At 37.9% G+C, this 18,340-nt stretch overlaps 1 protein-coding gene; it reads right to left on the bottom strand.

Moving 5' to 3' along the window:
* The window catches only part of Erich1 (glutamate-rich 1), a gene marked incomplete at its 5' end in the record, with an annotated part of 52,793,804 nt that overhangs the window by 40,545,819 nt on the left and 12,229,645 nt on the right, over positions 1–18,340 (bottom strand).

Raw genomic sequence — 18,340 nt, 5'->3', positions numbered from 1 at the left:
CGTTCCTTAAAACGTTGCTCTATCTTGAATAACAAGCTTATTACATGCGAATCCTATTGGGAACCTACTGAATTCACCATGATACTTAGAGTCCGTTCCTTAAAATGTTGTTGCATATTGAAAGGCACACTCATACAAGCATGTCCCATTGGGAACTCACTGAATTCGCCTAGAAATTTTGAGTCCATTCGTGAAAATTTTCCTATATCCCGAACAGTCCCCTATTACTACTGCGGCCTATTGGGAACTAACCGAACTCACCATGTTACTCAGATTCGGCACACCAAATTTTGATAAATCTTTAGAAGTACGCATATTACAAGAGCCTGCTACAGGGAACTAACTGAATTCACAGAGAAACAGTGTTTCCATTCTTTAAAACGTTGCTCTATCTTGAATAACAAGCTTATTACATGCGAATCCTATTGGGAACCTACTGAATTTACCATGATACTTAGAGTCCGTTCCTTAAAATGTTGTTACATATTGAAAAGCACACTCATACAAGCATGTCCCATTGGGAACTCACTGAATTCGCCTAGAAATTTTGATTCCATTCGTGAAAATTTTTCTATATCCCGAACAGTCCACTTATTACTACTGCGGCCTATTGGGAACTAACCGAATTCACCATGTTACTCAGTTCGGCACACCAAATTTTGATAAATCTTAAGAAGTACGCATATTACAAGAGCCTGCTACTGGGAACTAACTGAATTCACAGAGAAACAGTGTTTCCGTTACTTAAAACGTTGCTCTATCTTGAATAACAAGCTTATTACATGCGAATCCTTTTGGGAACCTACTCAATTCACCATGATACTTAGAGTCCGTTCCTTAAAATGTTGTTACATATTGAAAAGCACACTCATACAAGCATGTCCCATTGGGAACTCACTGAATTCGCCTAGAAATTTTGATTCCATTCGTGAAAATTTTTCTATATCCCGAACAGTCCACTTATTACTACTGCGGCCTATTGGGAACTAACCGAATTCACCATGTTACTCAGATTCGGCACACCATATTTTGATAAATCTTAAGAAGTACGCATATTACAAGAGCCTGCTACTGGGAACTAACTGAATTCACAGAGAAACAGTGTTTCCGTTCCTTAAAACGTTGCTCTATCTTGAATAACAAGCTTATTACATGCGAATCCTATTGGGAACCTACTGAATTCACCATGATACTTAGAGTCCGTTCCTTAAAATGTTGTTATATATTTAAAAGCACACTCACACAAGCATGTCCCTTTGGGAACTCACTGAATTCGCCTAGAAATTTTGATTCCATTCGTGAAAATTTTTCTATATCCCGAACAGTCCACTTATTACTATTGCGGCCTATTGGAAACTAACCGAATTCACCATGTTACTCAGATTCGGCACACCAAATTTTGATAAATCTTTAGAAGTACGCATATTACAAGAGCCTGCTACTGGGATCTAACTGAATTCACAGAGAAAAAGTGTTTCCGTTCCTTAAAACGTTGCTCTATCTTGAATAACAAGCTTATTACATGCGAATCCTATTGTGAACCTACTGAATTCACCATGATACTTAGAGTCCGTTACTTAAAATGTTGTTACATATTGAAAAGCACACTCATACAAGCATGTCCCATTGGGAACTCACTGAATTCTCCTAGAAATTTTGATTCCATTCGTGAAAATTTTTCTATATCCCGAACAGTCCACTTATTACTACTGCGGCCTATTGGGAACTAACCGAATTCACCATGTTACTCAGATTCGGCACACCAAATTTTGATAAATCTTTAGATGTACGCATATTACAAGAGCCTGCTACTGGGAACTAACTGAATTCACAGAGAAACAGTGTTTCCGTTCCTTAAAACGTTGCTCTATCTTGAATAACAAGCTTATTACATACGAATCCTATTGGAAATTACTGAATTCACCATGATACTTAGAGTCCATTCTTAAAATGTTGTTACATATTGAAAAGCACACTCATACAAGCATGTCCCATTGGGAACTCACTGAATTCGCCTAGAAATTTTGAGTCCATTCGTGAAAATTTTTCTATATCCCGAAAGTCCACTTATTACTACTGCGGCCTAGTGGGAACTAACCGAATTCACCATGTTACTCAGATTCGGCACACCAAATTTTGATAAATCTTTAGAAGTACGCATATTACAAGAGCCTGCTACTGGGAACTAACTGAATTCACAAAGAAACAGTGTTTCCGTTCCTTAAAACGTTGCTCTATCTTGAATAACAAGCTTATTACATGCGAATCCTATTGGGAACCTACTGAATTCACCATGATACTTAGAGTCCGTTACTTAAAATGTTGTTACATATTGAAAAGCACACTCACACAAGCATGTCCCTTTGGGAACTCACTGAATTCGCCTAGAAATTTTGATTCCATTCGTGAAAATTTTTCTATATCCCGAACAGTCCACTTATTACTATTGCGGCCTATTGGAAACTAACCGAATTCACCATGTTACTCAGATTCGGCACACCAAATTTTGATAAATCTTTAGAAGTACGCATATTACAAGAGCCTGCTACTGGGAACTAACTGAATTCACAGAGAAACAGTGTTTCCGTTCCTTAAAACGTTGCTCTATCTTGAATAACAAGCTTATTACATGCGAATCCTATTGGGAACCTACTGAATTCACCATGATACTTAGAGTCCGTTCCTTAAAATGTTGTTACATATTGAAAAGCACACTCATACAAGCATGTCCCATTGGGAACTCACTGAATTCGCCTAGAAATTTTGATTCCATTTGTGAAAATTTTTCTATATGCCGAACAGTCCACTTATAACTACTGCGGCCTATGGGGAACTAACCGAATTCACCATGTTACTCAGATTCGGCACACCAAATTTTGATAAATGTTTAGAAGTACGCATAATACAAGAGCCTGCTACTGGGAACTAACTGAATTCACAGTGAAACAGTGTTTCCGTTCCTTAAAACGTTGCTCTATCTTGAATAACAAGCTTATTACATGCGAATCCTATTGGGAACCTACTGAATTCACCATGATACTTAGAGTCCGTTCCTTAAAATGTTGTTACATATTGAAAACACACTCATACAAGCATGTCCCATTGGGAACTCACTGAATTCGCCTAGAAATTTTGATTCCATTCGTGAAAATTTTTCTATATCCCGAACAGTCCACTTATTACTACTGCGGCCTATTGGGAACTACCCGATTTCACCATGTTACTCAGATTCGGCACACCAAATTTTGATAAATCTTTAGAAGTACGCATATTACAAGAGCCTGCTACTGGGAACTAACTGAATTCACAGAGAAACAGTGTTTCCGTTCCTCAAAACGTTGCTCTATCTTGAATAACAAGCTTTCACATGTGAATCCTATTTGGAACCTACTGAATTCACCATGATACTTAGAGTCCGTTCCTTAAAATGTTGTTACATATTGAAAAGCACACTCACACAAGCATGTCCCTTTGGGAACTCACTGAATTCGCCTAGAAATTTTGATTCCATTCGTGAAAATTTTTCTATATCCCGAACAGTCCACTTATTACTATTGCGGCCTATTGGAAACTAACCGAATTCACCATGTTACTCATATTCGGCACACCAAATTTTGATAAATCTTTAGAAGTACGCATATTACAAGAGCCTGCTTCTGGGAACTAACTGAATTCACAGAGAAACAGTGTTTCCGTTCCTTAAAACGTTGCTATATCTTAAAAAACAAGCTTATTACATGCGAATCCTATTGGGAACATACTGAATTCACCATGATACTTAGAGTCCGTTCCTTAAAATGTTGTTACATATTGAAAAGCACACTCATACAAGCATGTCCCATTGGGAACTCACTGAATTCGCCTAGAAATTTTGATTCCATTCGAGAAAATTTTTCTATATCCCGAACAGTCCCCTCTTACTACTGCGGCCTATTGGGAACTAACCGAATTCACCATGTTACTCAGATTCGGCACACCAAATTTTGATAAATCTTTAGAAGTACGCATATTACAAGAGCCTGCTACTGGGAACTAACTGAATTCACAGAGAAACAGTGTTTCCGTTCCTTAAAACGTTGCTCTATCTTGAATAACAAGCTTATTACATGCGAATCCTATTGGGAACCTACTGAATTCACCATGATACTTAGAGTCCGTTCTTAAAATGTTGTTACATATTGAAAAGCACACTAATACAAGCATGTCCCATTGGGAACTCACTGAATTGGCCTAGAAATTTTGAGTCCATTCGTGAAAATTTTTCTATATCCCGAACAGTCCACTTATTACAACTACGGCCTAGTGGGAACTAACCGAATTCACCATGTTACTCAGATTCGGCACACCAAATTTTGATAAATCTTTAGAAGTACGCATATTACAAGAGCCTGCTACTGGGAACTAACTCAATTCACAGAGAAACAGTGTTTCCGTTCCTTAAAACGTTGCTCTATCTTGAATAACAAGCTTATTACATGCGAATCCTATTGGGAACCTACTGAATTCACCATGATACTTAGAGTCCGTTCCTTAAATTGTTGTTAAATATTGAAAAGCACACTAATACAAGCATGTCCCATTGGGAACTCACTGAATTCGCCTAGAAATTTTGAGTCCATTCGTGAAAATTTTTCTATATCCCGAACAGTCCACTTATTACTACTACGGCCTCGTGGGAACTAACCGAATTCACCATGTTACTCAGATTCGGCACACCAAATTTTGATAAATCTTTAGAAGTACGCATATTACAAGAGCCTGCTACTGGGAACTAACTGAATTCACAGAGAAACAGTGTTTCCGTTCCTTAAAACGTTGCTCTATCTTGAATAACAAGCTTATTACATGCGAATCCTATTGGGAACCTACTGAATTCACCATGATACTTAGAGTCCGTTCCTTAAAATGTTGTTACATATTGAAAAGCACACTCATACAAGCATGTCCTATTGGGAACTCACTGAATTCGCCTAGAAATTTTGATTCCATTCGTGAAAATTTTTCTATATCCCGAACAGTCCACTTATTACTACTGAGGCCTATTGGGAACTAACCGAATTCACCATGTTACTCAGATTCGGCACACCAAATTTTGATAAATCTTTAGAAGTACGCATATTACAAGAGCCTGCTACTGGGAACTAACTGAATTCACAGAGAAACAGTGTTTCCGTTCCTTAAAACGTTGCTCTATCTTGAATAACAAGCTTATTACATGCGAATCCTATTGGGAACCTACTGAATTCAACATGATACTTAGAGTCCGTTCCTTAAAATGTTGTTACATATTGAAAGGACACTCATACAAGCATGTCCCATTGGGAACTCACTGAATTCGCCTAGAAATTTTGATTCCATTCGTGAAAATTTTTCTATATCCCGAACAGTCCACTTATTACTACTGCGGCCTATTGGGAACTAACCGAATTCACCATGTTACTCAGATTCGGCACACCAAATTTTGATAAATCTTTAGAAGTACGCATATTACAAGAGCCTGCTACTGGGAACTAACTGAATTCACAGAGAAACAGTGTTTCCGTTCCTTAAAACGTTGCTCTATCTTGAATAACAAGCTTATTACATGCGAATCGTATTGGGAACCTACTGGATTCACCATGATACTTAGAGTCCGTTCTTAAAATGTTGTTACATATTGAAAAGCACACTAATACAAGCATGTCCCATTGGGAACTCACTGAATTCGCCTAGAAATTTTGAGTCCATTCATGAAAATTTTTCTATATCCCGAACAGTCCACTTATTACAACTACGGCCTAGTGGGAACTAACCGAATTCACCATGTTACTCAGATTCGGCACACCAAATTTTGATAAATCTTTAGAAGTACGCATATTACAAGAGCCTGCTACTGGGAACTAACTGAATTCACAGAGAAACAGTGTTTCCGTTCCTTAAAACGTTGCTCTATCTTGAATAACAAGCTTATTACATGCGAATCCTATTGGGAACCTACTGAATTCACCATGATACTTAGAGTCCGTTCCTTAAAATGTTGTTGCATATTGAAAGGCACACTCATACAAGCATGTCCCATTGGGAACTCACTGAATTCGCCTAGAAATTTTGATTCCATTCGTGAAAATTTTTCTATATCCCGAACAGTCCCCTATTACTACTGCGGCCTATTGGGAACTAACCGAACTCACCATGTTACTCAGATTCGGCACACCAAATTTTGATAAATCTTTAGAAGTACGCATATTACAAGAGCCTGCTACAGGGAACTAACTGAATTCACAGAGAAACAGTGTTTCCATTCCTTAAAACGTTGCTCTATCTTGAATAACAAGCTTATTACATGCGAATCCTATTGGGAACCTACTGAATTTACCATGATACTTAGAGTCCGTTCCTTAAAATGTTGTTACATATTGAAAAGCACACTCATACAAGCATGTCCCATTGGGAACTCACTGAATTCGCCTAGAAATTTTGATTCCATTCGTGAAAATTTTTCTATATCCCGAACAGTCCACTTATTACTACTGCGGCCTATTGGGAACTAACCGAATTCACCATGTTACTCAGTTCGGCACACCAAATTTTGATAAATCTTAAGAAGTACGCATATTACAAGAGCCTGCTACTGGGAACTAACTGAATTCACAGAGAAACAGTGTTTCCGTTCCTTAAAACGTTGCTCTATCTTGAATAACAAGCTTATTACATGCGAATCCTATTGGGAACCTACTCAATTCACCATGATACTTAGAGTCCGTTCCTTAAAATGTTGTTACATATTGAAAAGCACACTCACACAAACATGTCCCTTTGGGAACTCACTGAATTCGCCTAGAAATTTTGATTCCATTCGTGAAAATTTTTCTATATCCCGAACAGTCCACTTATTACTACTGCGGCCTATTGGGAACTAACCGAATTCACCATGTTACTCAGATTCGGCACACCAAATTTTGATAAATCTTTAGAAGTACGCATATTACAAGAGCCTGCTACTGGGAACTAACTGAATTCACAGAGAAACAGTGTTTCCGTTCCTTAAAACGTTGCTCTATCTTGAATAACAAGCTTATTACATGCGAATCCTATTGGGAACCTACTGATTTCACCATGATACTTAGAGTCCGTTCCTTAAAATGTTGTTACATATTGAAAAGCACACTCATACAAGCATGTCCCATTGGGAACTCACTGAATTCGCCTAGAAATTTTGATTCCATTCGTGAAAATTTTTCTATATCCCGAACAGTCCACTTATTACTACTGCGGCCTATTGGGAACTAACCGAATTCACCATGTTACTCAGATTCGGCACACCAAATTTTGATAAATCTTTAGATGTACGCATATTACAAGAGCCAGCTACTGGGAACTAACTGAATTCACAGAGAAACAGTGTTTCCGTTCCTTAAAACGTTGCTCTATCTTGAATAACAAGCTTATTACATACGAATCCTATTGGAAATTACTGAATTCACCATGATACTTAGAGTCCATTCTTAAAATGTTGTTACATATTGAAAAGCACACTCATACAAGCATGTCCCATTGGGAACTCACTGAATTCGCCTAGAAATTTTGAGTCCATTCGTGAAAATTTTTCTATATCCCGAAAGTCCACTTATTACTACTGCGGCCTAGTGGGAACTAACCGAATTCACCATGTTACTCAGATTCGGCACACCAAATTTTGATAAATGTTTAGAAGTACGCATATTACAAGAGCCTGCTACTGGGAACTAACTGAATTCACAAAGAAACAGTGTTTCCGTTCCTTAAAACGTTGCTCTATCTTGAATAACAAGCTTATTACATGCGAATCCTATTGGGAACCTACTGAATTCACCATGATACTTAGAGTCCGTTACTTAAAATGTTGTTACATATTGAAAAGCACACTCACACAAGCATGTCCCTTTGGGAACTCACTGAATTCGCCTATAAATTTTGATTCCATTCGTGAAAATTTTTCTATATACCGAACAGTCCACTTATTACTATTGCGGCCTATTGGAAACTAACCGAATTCACCATGTTACTCAGATTCGGCACACCAAATTTTGATAAATCTTTAGAAGTACCCATATTACAAGAGCCTGCTACTGGGAACTAACTGAATTCACAGAGAAACAGTGTTTCCGTTCCTTAAAACGTTGCTCTATCTTGAATAACAAGCTTATTACATGCGAATCCGATTGGGAACCTACTGAATTCACCATGATACTTAGAGTCCGTTCTTAAAATGTTGTTACATATTGAAAAGCACACTAATACAAGCATGTCCCATTGGGAACTCAATGAATTCGCCTAGAAATTTTGATTCCATTTGTGAAAATTTTTCTATATGCCGAACAGTCCACTTATTACTACTGCGGCCTATTGGGAACTAACCGAATTCACCATGTTACTCAGATTCGGCACACCAAATTTTGATAAATGTTTAGAAGTACGCATAATACAAGAGCCTGCTACTGGGAACTAACTGAATTCACAGAGAAACAGTGTTTCCGTTCCTTAAAACGTTGCTCTATCTTGAATAACAAGCTTATTACATGCGAATCCTATTGGGAACCTACTGAATTCACCATGATACTTAGAGTCCGTTCCTTAAAATGTTGTTACATATTGAAAAGCACACTCATACAAGCATGTCCCATTGGGAACTCACTGAATTCGCCTAGAAATTTTGATTCCATTCGTGAAAATTTTTCTATATCCCGAACAGTCCACTTATTACTACTGCGGCCTATTGGGAACTAACCGAATTCACCATGTTACTCAGATTCGGCACACCAAATTTTGATAAATCTTTAGAAGTACGCATATTACAAGAGCCTGCTACTGGGAACTAACTGAATTCACAGAGAAACAGTGTTTCCGTTCCTCAAAACGTTGCTCTATCTTGAATAACAAGCTTTCACATGTGAATCCTATTTGGAACCTACTGAATTCACCATGATACTTAGAGTCCGTTCCTTAAAATGTTGTTACATATTGAAAAGCACACTCACACAAGCATGTCCCTTTGGGAACTCACTGAATTCGCCTAGAAATTTTGATTCCATTCGTGAAAATTTTTCTATATCCCGAACAGTCCACTTATTACTATTGCGGCCTATTGGAAACTAACCGAATTCACCATGTTACTCATATTCGGCACACCAAATTTTGATAAATCTTTAGAAGTACGCATATTACAAGAGCCTGCTACTGGGAACTAACTGAATTCACAGAGAAACAGTGTTTCCGTTCCTTAAAACGTTGCTCTATCTTAAAAAACAAGCTTATTACATGCGAATCCTATTGGGAACATACTGAATTCACCATGATACTTAGAGTCCGTTCCTTAAAATGTTGTTACATATTGAAAAGCACACTCATACAAGCATGTCCCATTGGGAACTCACTGAATTCGCCTAGAAATTTTGATTCCATTCGTGAAAATTTTTCTATATCCCGAACAGTCCCCTCTTACTACTGCGGCCTATTGGGAACTAACCGAATTCACCATGTTACTCAGATTCGGCACACCAAATTTTGATAAATCTTTAGAAGTACGCATATTACAAGAGCCTGCTACTGGGAACTAACTGAATTCACAGAGAAACAGTGTTTCCGTTCCTTAAAACGTTGCTCTATCTTGAATAACAAGCTTATTACATGCGAATCCTATTGGGAACCTACTGAATTCACCATGATACTTAGAGTCCGTTCTTAAAATGTTGTTACATATTGAAAAGCACACTAATACAAGCATGTCCCATTGGGAACTCACTGAATTCGCCTAGAAATTTTGAGTCCATTCGTGAAAATTTTTCTATATCCCGAACAGTCCACTTATTACAACTACGGCCTAGTGGGAACTAACCGAATTCACCATGTTACTCAGATTCGGCACACCAAATTTTGATAAATCTTTAGAAGTACGCATATTACAAGAGCCTGCTACTGGGAACTAACTGAATTCACAGAGAAACAGTGTTTCCGTTCCTTAAAACGTTGCTCTATCTTGAATAACAAGCTTATTACATGCGAATCCTATTGGGAACCTACTGAATTCACCATGATACTTAGAGTCCGTTCCTTAAATTGTTGTTAAATATTGAAAAGCACACTAATACAAGCATGTCCCATTGGGAACTCACTGAATTCGCCTAGAAATTTTGAGTCCATTCGTGAAAATTTTTCTATATCCCGAACAGTCCACTTATTACTACTACGGCCTCGTGGGAACTAACCGAATTCACCATGTTACTCAGATTCGGCACACCAAATTTTGATAAATCTTTAGAAGTACGCATATTACAAGAGCCTGCTACTGGGAACTAACTGAATTCACAGAGAAACAGTGTTTCCGTTCCTTAAAACGTTGCTCTATCTTGAATAACAAGCTTATTACATGCGAATCCTATTGGGAACCTACTGAATTCACCATGATACTTAGAGTCCGTTCCTTAAAATGTTGTTGCATATTGAAAGGCACACTCATACAAGCATGTCCCATTGGGAACTCACTGAATTCGCCTAGAAATTTTGATTCCATTCGTGAAAATTTTTCTATATCCCGAACAGTCCCCTATTACTACTGCGGCCTATTGGGAACTAACCGAACTCACCATGTTACTCAGATTCGGCACACCAAATTTTGATAAATCTTTAGAAGTACGCATATTACAAGAGCCTGCTACAGGGAACTAACTGAATTCACAGAGAAACAGTGTTTCCATTCCTTAAAACGTTGCTCTATCTTGAATAACAAGCTTATTACATGCGAATCCTATTGGGAACCTACTGAATTTACCATGATACTTAGAGTCCGTTCCTTAAAATGTTGTTACATATTGAAAAGCACACTCATACAAGCATGTCCCATTGGGAACTCACTGAATTCGCCTAGAAATTTTGATTCCATTCGTGAAAATTTTTCTATATCCCGAACAGTCCACTTATTACTACTGCGGCCTATTGGGAACTAACCGAATTCACCATGTTACTCAGATTCGGCACACCAAATTTTGATAAATCTTTAGAAGTACGCATATTACAAGAGCCTGCTACTGGGAACTAACTGAATTCACAGAGAAACAGTGTTTCCGTTCCTTAAAACGTTGCTCTATCTTGAATAACAAGCTTCTTACATGCGAATCCTATTGGGAACCTACTGATTTCACCATGATACTTAGAGTCCGTTCCTTAAAATGTTGTTACATATTGAAAAGCACACTCATACAAGCATGTCCCATTGGGAACTCACTGAATTCGCCTAGAAATTTTGATTCCATTCGTGAAAATTTTTCTATATCCCGAACAGTCCACTTATTACTACTGCGGCCTATTGGGAACTAACCGAATTCACCATGTTACTCAGATTCGGCACACCATATTTTGATAAATCTTAAGAAGTACGCATATTACAAGAGCCTGCTACTGGGAACTAACTGAATTCACAGAGAAACAGTGTTTCCGTTCCTTAAAACGTTGCTCTATCTTGAATAACAAGCTTTCACATGTGAATCCTATTTGGAACCTACTGAATTCACCATGATACTTAGAGTCCGTTCCTTAAAATGTTGTTACATATTGAAAAGCACACTCACACAAGCATGTCCCTTTGGGAACTCACTGAATTCGCCTAGAAATTTTGATTCCATTCGTGAAAATTTTTCTATATCCCGAACAGTCCACTTATTACTATTGCGGCCTATTGGAAACTAACCGAATTCACCATGTTACTCATATTCGGCACACCAAATTTTGATAAATCTTTAGAAGTACGCATATTACAAGAGCCTGCTACTGGGAACTAACTGAATTCACAGAGAAACAGTGTTTCCGTTCCTTAAAACGTTGCTCTATCTTAAAAAACAAGCTTATTACATGCGAATCCTATTGGGAACATACTGAATTCACCATGATACTTAGAGTCCGTTCCTTAAAATGTTGTTACATATTGAAAAGCACACTCATACAAGCATGTCCCATTGGGAACTCACTGAATTCGCCTAGAAATTTTGATTCCATTCGTGAAAATTTTTCTATATCCCGAACAGTCCCCTCTTACTACTGCGGCCTATTGGGAACTAACCGAATTCACCATGTTACTCAGATTCGGCACACCAAATTTTGATAAATCTTTAGAAGTACGCATATTACAAGAACCTGCTACTGGGAACTAACTGAATTCACAGAGAAACAGTGTTTCCGTTCCTTAAAACGTTGCTCTATCTTGAATAACAAGCTTATTACATGCGAATCCTATTGGGAACCTACTGAATTCACCATGATACTTAGAGTCCGTTCTTAAAATGTTGTTACATATTGAAAAGCACACTAATACAAGCATGTCCCATTGGGAACTCACTGAATTCGCCTAGAAATTTTGAGTCCATTCGTGAAAATTTTTCTATATCCCGAACAGTCCACTTATTACAACTACGGCCTCGTGGGAACTAACCGAATTCACCATGTTACTCAGATTCGGCACACCAAATTTTGATAAATGTTTAGAAGTACGCATATTACAAGAGCCTGCTACTGGGAACTGACTGAATTCACAAAGAAACAGTGTTTCCGTTCCTTAAAACGTTGCTCTATCTTGAATAACAAGCTTATTACATGCGAATCCTATTGGGAACCTACTGAATTCACCATGATACTTAGAGTCCGTTACTTAAAATGTTGTTACATATTGAAAAGCACACTCACACAAGCATGTCCCTTTGGGAACTCACTGAATTCGCCTAGAAATTTTGATTCCATTCGTGAAAATTTTTCTATATACCGAACAGTCCACTTATTACTATTGCGGCCTATTGGAAACTAAACGAATTCACCATGTTACTCAGATTCGGCACACCAAATTTTGATAAATCTTTAGAAGTACGCATATTACAAGAGCCTGCTACTGGGAACTAACTGAATTCACAGAGAAACAGTGTTTCCGTTCCTTAAAACGTTGCTCTATCTTAAATAACAAGCTTATTACATGCGAATCCGATTGGGAACCTACTGAATTCACCATGATACTTAGAGTCCGTTCTTAAAATGTTGTTACATATTGAAAAGCACACTAATACAAGCATGTCCCATTGGGAACTCACTGAATTCGCCTAGAAATTTTGATTCCATTTGTGAAAATTTTTCTATATGCCGAACAGTCCACTTATTACTACTGCGGCCTATTGGGAACTAACCGAATTCACCATGTTACTCAGATTCGGCACACCAAATTTTGATAAATGTTTAGAAGTACGCATAATACAAGAGCCTGCTACTGGGAACTAACTGAATTCACAGTGAAACAGTGTTTCCGTTCCTTAAAACGTTGCTCTATCTTGAATAACACGCTTATTACATGCGAATCCTATTGGGAACCTACTGAATTCACCATGATACTTAGAGTCCGTTCCTTAAAATGTTGTTACATATTGAAAAGCACACTCATACAAGCATGTCCCATTGGGAACTCACTGAATTCGCCTAGAAATTTTGATTCCATTCGTGAAAATTTTTCTATATCCCGAACAGTCCACTTATTACTACTGCGGCCTATTGGGAACTAACCGAATTCACCATGTTACTCAGATTCGGCACACCAAATTTTGATAAATCTTTAGAAGTACGCATATTACAAGAGCCTGCTACTGGGAACTAACTGAATTCACAGAGAAACAGTGTTTCCGTTCCTCAAAACGTTGCTCTATCTTGAATAACAAGCTTTCACATGTGAATCCTATTTGGAACCTACTGAATTCACCATGATACTTAGAGTCCGTTCCTTAAAATGTTGTTACATATTGAAAAGCACACTCACACAAGCATGTCCCTTTGGGAACTCACTGAATTCGCCTAGAAATTTTGATTCCATTCGTGAAAATTTTTCTATATCCCGAACAGTCCACTTATTACTATTGCGGCCTATTGGAAACTAACCGAATTCACCATGTTACTCATATTCGGCACACCAAATTTTGATAAATCTTTAGAAGTACGCATATTACAAGAGCCTGCTACTGGGAACTAACTGAATTCACAGAGAAACAGTGTTTCCGTTCCTTAAAACGTTGCTCTATCTTAAAAAACAAGCTTATTACATGCGAATCCTATTGGGAACATACTGAATTCACCATGATACTTAGAGTCCGTTCCTTAAAATGTTGTTACATATTGAAAAGCACACTCATACAAGCATGTCCCATTGGGAACTCACTGAATTCGCCTAGAAATTTTGATTCCATTCGTGAAAATTTTTCTATATCCCGAACAGTCCCCTCTTACTACTGCGGCCTATTGGGAACTAACCGAATTCACCATGTTACTCAGATTCGGCACACCAAATTTTGATAAATCTTTAGAAGTACGCATATTACAAGAGCCTGCTACTGGGAACTAACTGAATTCACAGAGAAACAGTGTTTCCGTTCCTTAAAACGTTGCTCTATCTTGAATAACAAGCTTATTACATGCGAATCCTATTGGGAACCTACTGAATTCACCATGATACTTAGAGTCCGTTCTTAAAATGTTGTTACATATTGAAAAGCACACTAATACAAGCATGTCCCATTGGGAACTCACTGAATTCGCCTAGAAATTTTGAGTCCATTCGTGAAAATTTTTCTATATCCCGAACAGTCCACTTATTACAACTACGGCCTAGTGGGAACTAACCGAATTCACCATGTTACTCAGATTCGGCACACCAAATTTTGATAAATCTTTAGAAGTACGCATATTACAAGAGCCTGCTACTGGGAACTAACTGAATTCACAGAGAAACAGTGTTTCCGTTCCTTAAAACGTTGCTCTATCTTGAATAACAAGCTTATTACATGCGAATCCTATTGGGAACCTACTGAATTCACCATGATACTTAGAGTCCGTTCCTTAAATTGTTGTTAAATATTGAAAAGCACACTAATACAAGCATGTCCCATTGGGAACTCACTGAATTCGCCTAGAAATTTTGAGTCCATTCGTGAAAATTTTTCTATATCCCGAACAGTCCACTTATTACTACTACGGCCTCGTGGGAACTAACCGAATTCACCATGTTACTCAGATTCGGCACACCAAATTTTGATAAATCTTTAGAAGTACGCATATTACAAGAGCCTGCTACTGGGAACTAACTGAATTCACAGAGAAACAGTGTTTCCGTTCCTTAAAACGTTGCTCTATCTTGAATAACAAGCTTATTACATGCGAATCCTATTGGGAACCTACTGAATTCACCATGATACTTAGAGTCCGTTCCTTAAAATGTTGTTACATATTGAAAAGCACACTCATACAAGCATGTCCCATTGGGAACTCACTGAATTCGCCTAGAAATTTTGATTCCATTCGTGAAAATTTTTCTATATCCCGAACAGTCCACTTATTACTACTGAGGCCTATTGGGAACTAACCGAATTCACCATGTTACTCAGATTCGGCACACCAAATTTTGATAAATCTTTAGAAGTACGCATATTACAAGAGCCTGCTACTGGGAACTAACTGAATTCACAGAGAAACAGTGTTTCCGTTCCTTAAAACATTGCTCTATCTTGAATAACAAGCTTATTACATGCGAATCGTATTGGGAACCTACTGAATTCACCATGATACTTAGAGTCCGTTCTTAAAATGTTGTTACATATTGAAAAGCACACTCATACAAGCATGTCCCATTGGGAACTCACTGAATTCGCCTAGAAATTTTGAGTCCATTCGTGAAAATTTTTCTATATCCCGAACAGTCCACTTATTACAACTACGGCCTAGTGGGAACTAACCGAATTCACCATGTTACTCAGATTCGGCACACCAAATTTTGATAAATCTTTAGAAGTACGCATATTACAAGAGCCTGTTACTGGGAACTAACTGAATTCACAGAGAAACAGTGTTTCCGTTCCTTAAAACGTTGCTCTATCTTGAATAACAAGCTTATTACATGCGAATCCTATTGGGAACCTACTGAATTCACCATGATACTTAGAGTCCGTTCCTTAAAATGTTGTTGCATATTGAAAGGCACACTCATACAAGCATGTCCCATTGGGAACTCACTGAATTCGCCTAGAAATTTTGATTCCATTCGTGAAAATTTTTCTATATCCCGAACAGTCCACTTATTACTACTACGGCCTATTGGGAACTAACCGAATTCACCATGTTACTCAGATTCGGCACACCAAATTTTGAAAAATCTTTAGAAGTACGCATATTACAAGAGCCTGCTACTGGGAACTAACTGAATTAACAGAGAAATAGTGTTTCCGTTCCTTAAAACGTTGCTCTATCTTGAATAACAAGCTATTACATGCGAATCCTATTGGGAACCTACTGAATTCACCATGATACTTAGAGTCCGTTCTTAAAATGTTGTTAAATATTGAAAAGCACACTCATACAAGCATGTCCCATTGGGAACTCACTGAATTCGCCTAGAAATTTTGATTCCATTCGTGAAAATTTTTCTATATCCCGAACAGTCCACTTATTACTACTACGGCCTAGTGGGAACTAACCGAATTCACCATGTTACTCAGATTCGGCACACCAAATTTTGATAAATCTTTAGAAGTACGCATATTACAAGAGCCTGCTACTGGGAACTAACTGAATTCACAGAGAAACAGTGTTTCCGTTCCTTAAAACGTTGCTCTATCTTGAATAACAAGCTTATTACATGCGAATCCTATTGGGAACCTACTGAATTCACCATGATACTTAGAGTCCGTTCCTTAAAATGTTGTTGCATATTGAAAGGCACACTCATACAAGCATGTCCCATTGGGAACTCACTGAATTCGCCTAGAAATTTTGATTCCATTCGTGAAAATTTTTCTATATCCCGAACAGTCCCCTATTACTACTGCGGCCTATTGGGAACTAACCGAACTCACCATGTTACTCAGATTCGGCACACCAAATTTTGATAAATCTTTAGAAGTACGCATATTACAAGAGCCTGCTACAGGGAACTAACTGAATTCACAGAGAAACAGTGTTTCCATTCCTTAAAACGTTGCTCTATCTTGAATAACAAGCTTATTACATGCGAATCCTATTGGGAACCTACTGAATTCACCATGATACTTAGAGTCCGTTCTTAAAATGTTGTTACATATTGAAAAGCACACTCATACAAGCATGTCCCAATGGGAACTCACTGAATTCGCCTAGAAATTTTGATTCCATTCGTGAAAATTTTTCTATATGCCGAACAGTCCACTTATTACTACTGCGGCCTATTGGGAACTAACCGAATTCACCATGTTACTCAGATTCGGCACACCAAATTTTGATAAATGTTTAGAAGTACGCATAATACAAGAGCCTGCTACTGGGAACTAACTGAATTCACAGAGAAACAGTGTTTCCGTTCCTTAAAACGTTGCTCTATCTTGAATAACAAGCTTATTACATGCGAATCCTATTGGGAACCTACTGAATTCACCATGATACTTAGAGTCCGTTCCTTAAAATGTTGTTACATATTGAAAAGCACACTCATACAAGCATGTCCCATTGGGAACTCACTGAATTCGCCTAGAAATTTTGAGTCCATTCGTGAAAATTTTTCTATATCCCGAACAGTCCACTTATTACTACTACGGCCTCGTGGGAACTAACCGAATTCACCATGTTACTCAGATTCGGCACACCAAATTTTGATAAATCTTTAGAAGTACGCATATTACAAGAGCCTGCTACTGGGAACTAACTGAATTCACAGAGAAACAGTGTTTCCGTTCCTTAAAACGTTGCTCTATCTTGAATAACAAGCTTTCACATGCGAATCCTATTGGGAACCTACTGAATTCACCATGATACTTAGAGTCCGTTCCTTAAAATGTTGTTACATATTGAAAAGCACACTCACACAAGCATGTCCCTTTGGGAACTCACTGAATTCGCCTAGAAATTTTGATTCCATTCGTGAAAATTTTTCTATATGCCGAACAGTCCACTTATTACTATTGCGGCCTATTGGAACCTAACCGAATTCACCATGTTACTCATATTCGGCACACCAAATTTTGATAAATCTTTAGAAGTACGCATATTACAAGAGCCTGCTACTGGGAACTAACTGAATTCACAGAGAAACAGTGTTTCCGTTCCTTAAAACGTTGCTCTATCTTAAAAAACAAGCTTATTACATGCGAATCCTATTGGGAACCTACTGAATTCACCATGATACTTAGAGTCCGTTCCTTAAAATGTTGTTACATATTGAAAAGCACACTCATACAAGCATGTCCCATTGGGAACTCACTGAATTCGCCTAGAAATTTTGATTCCATTCGTGAAAATTTTTCTATATCCCGAACAGTCCCCTCTTACTACTGCGGCCTATTGG

This window comes from Rattus norvegicus, chromosome 16, assembly GCF_021556685.1.
Source record: "Rattus norvegicus strain SHRSP/BbbUtx chromosome 16, alternate assembly SHRSP_T2T, whole genome shotgun sequence".
NCBI lineage: Eukaryota > Metazoa > Chordata > Mammalia > Rodentia > Muridae > Rattus > Rattus norvegicus.
This window is presented reverse-complemented; position numbering and strand designations above follow the sequence as displayed.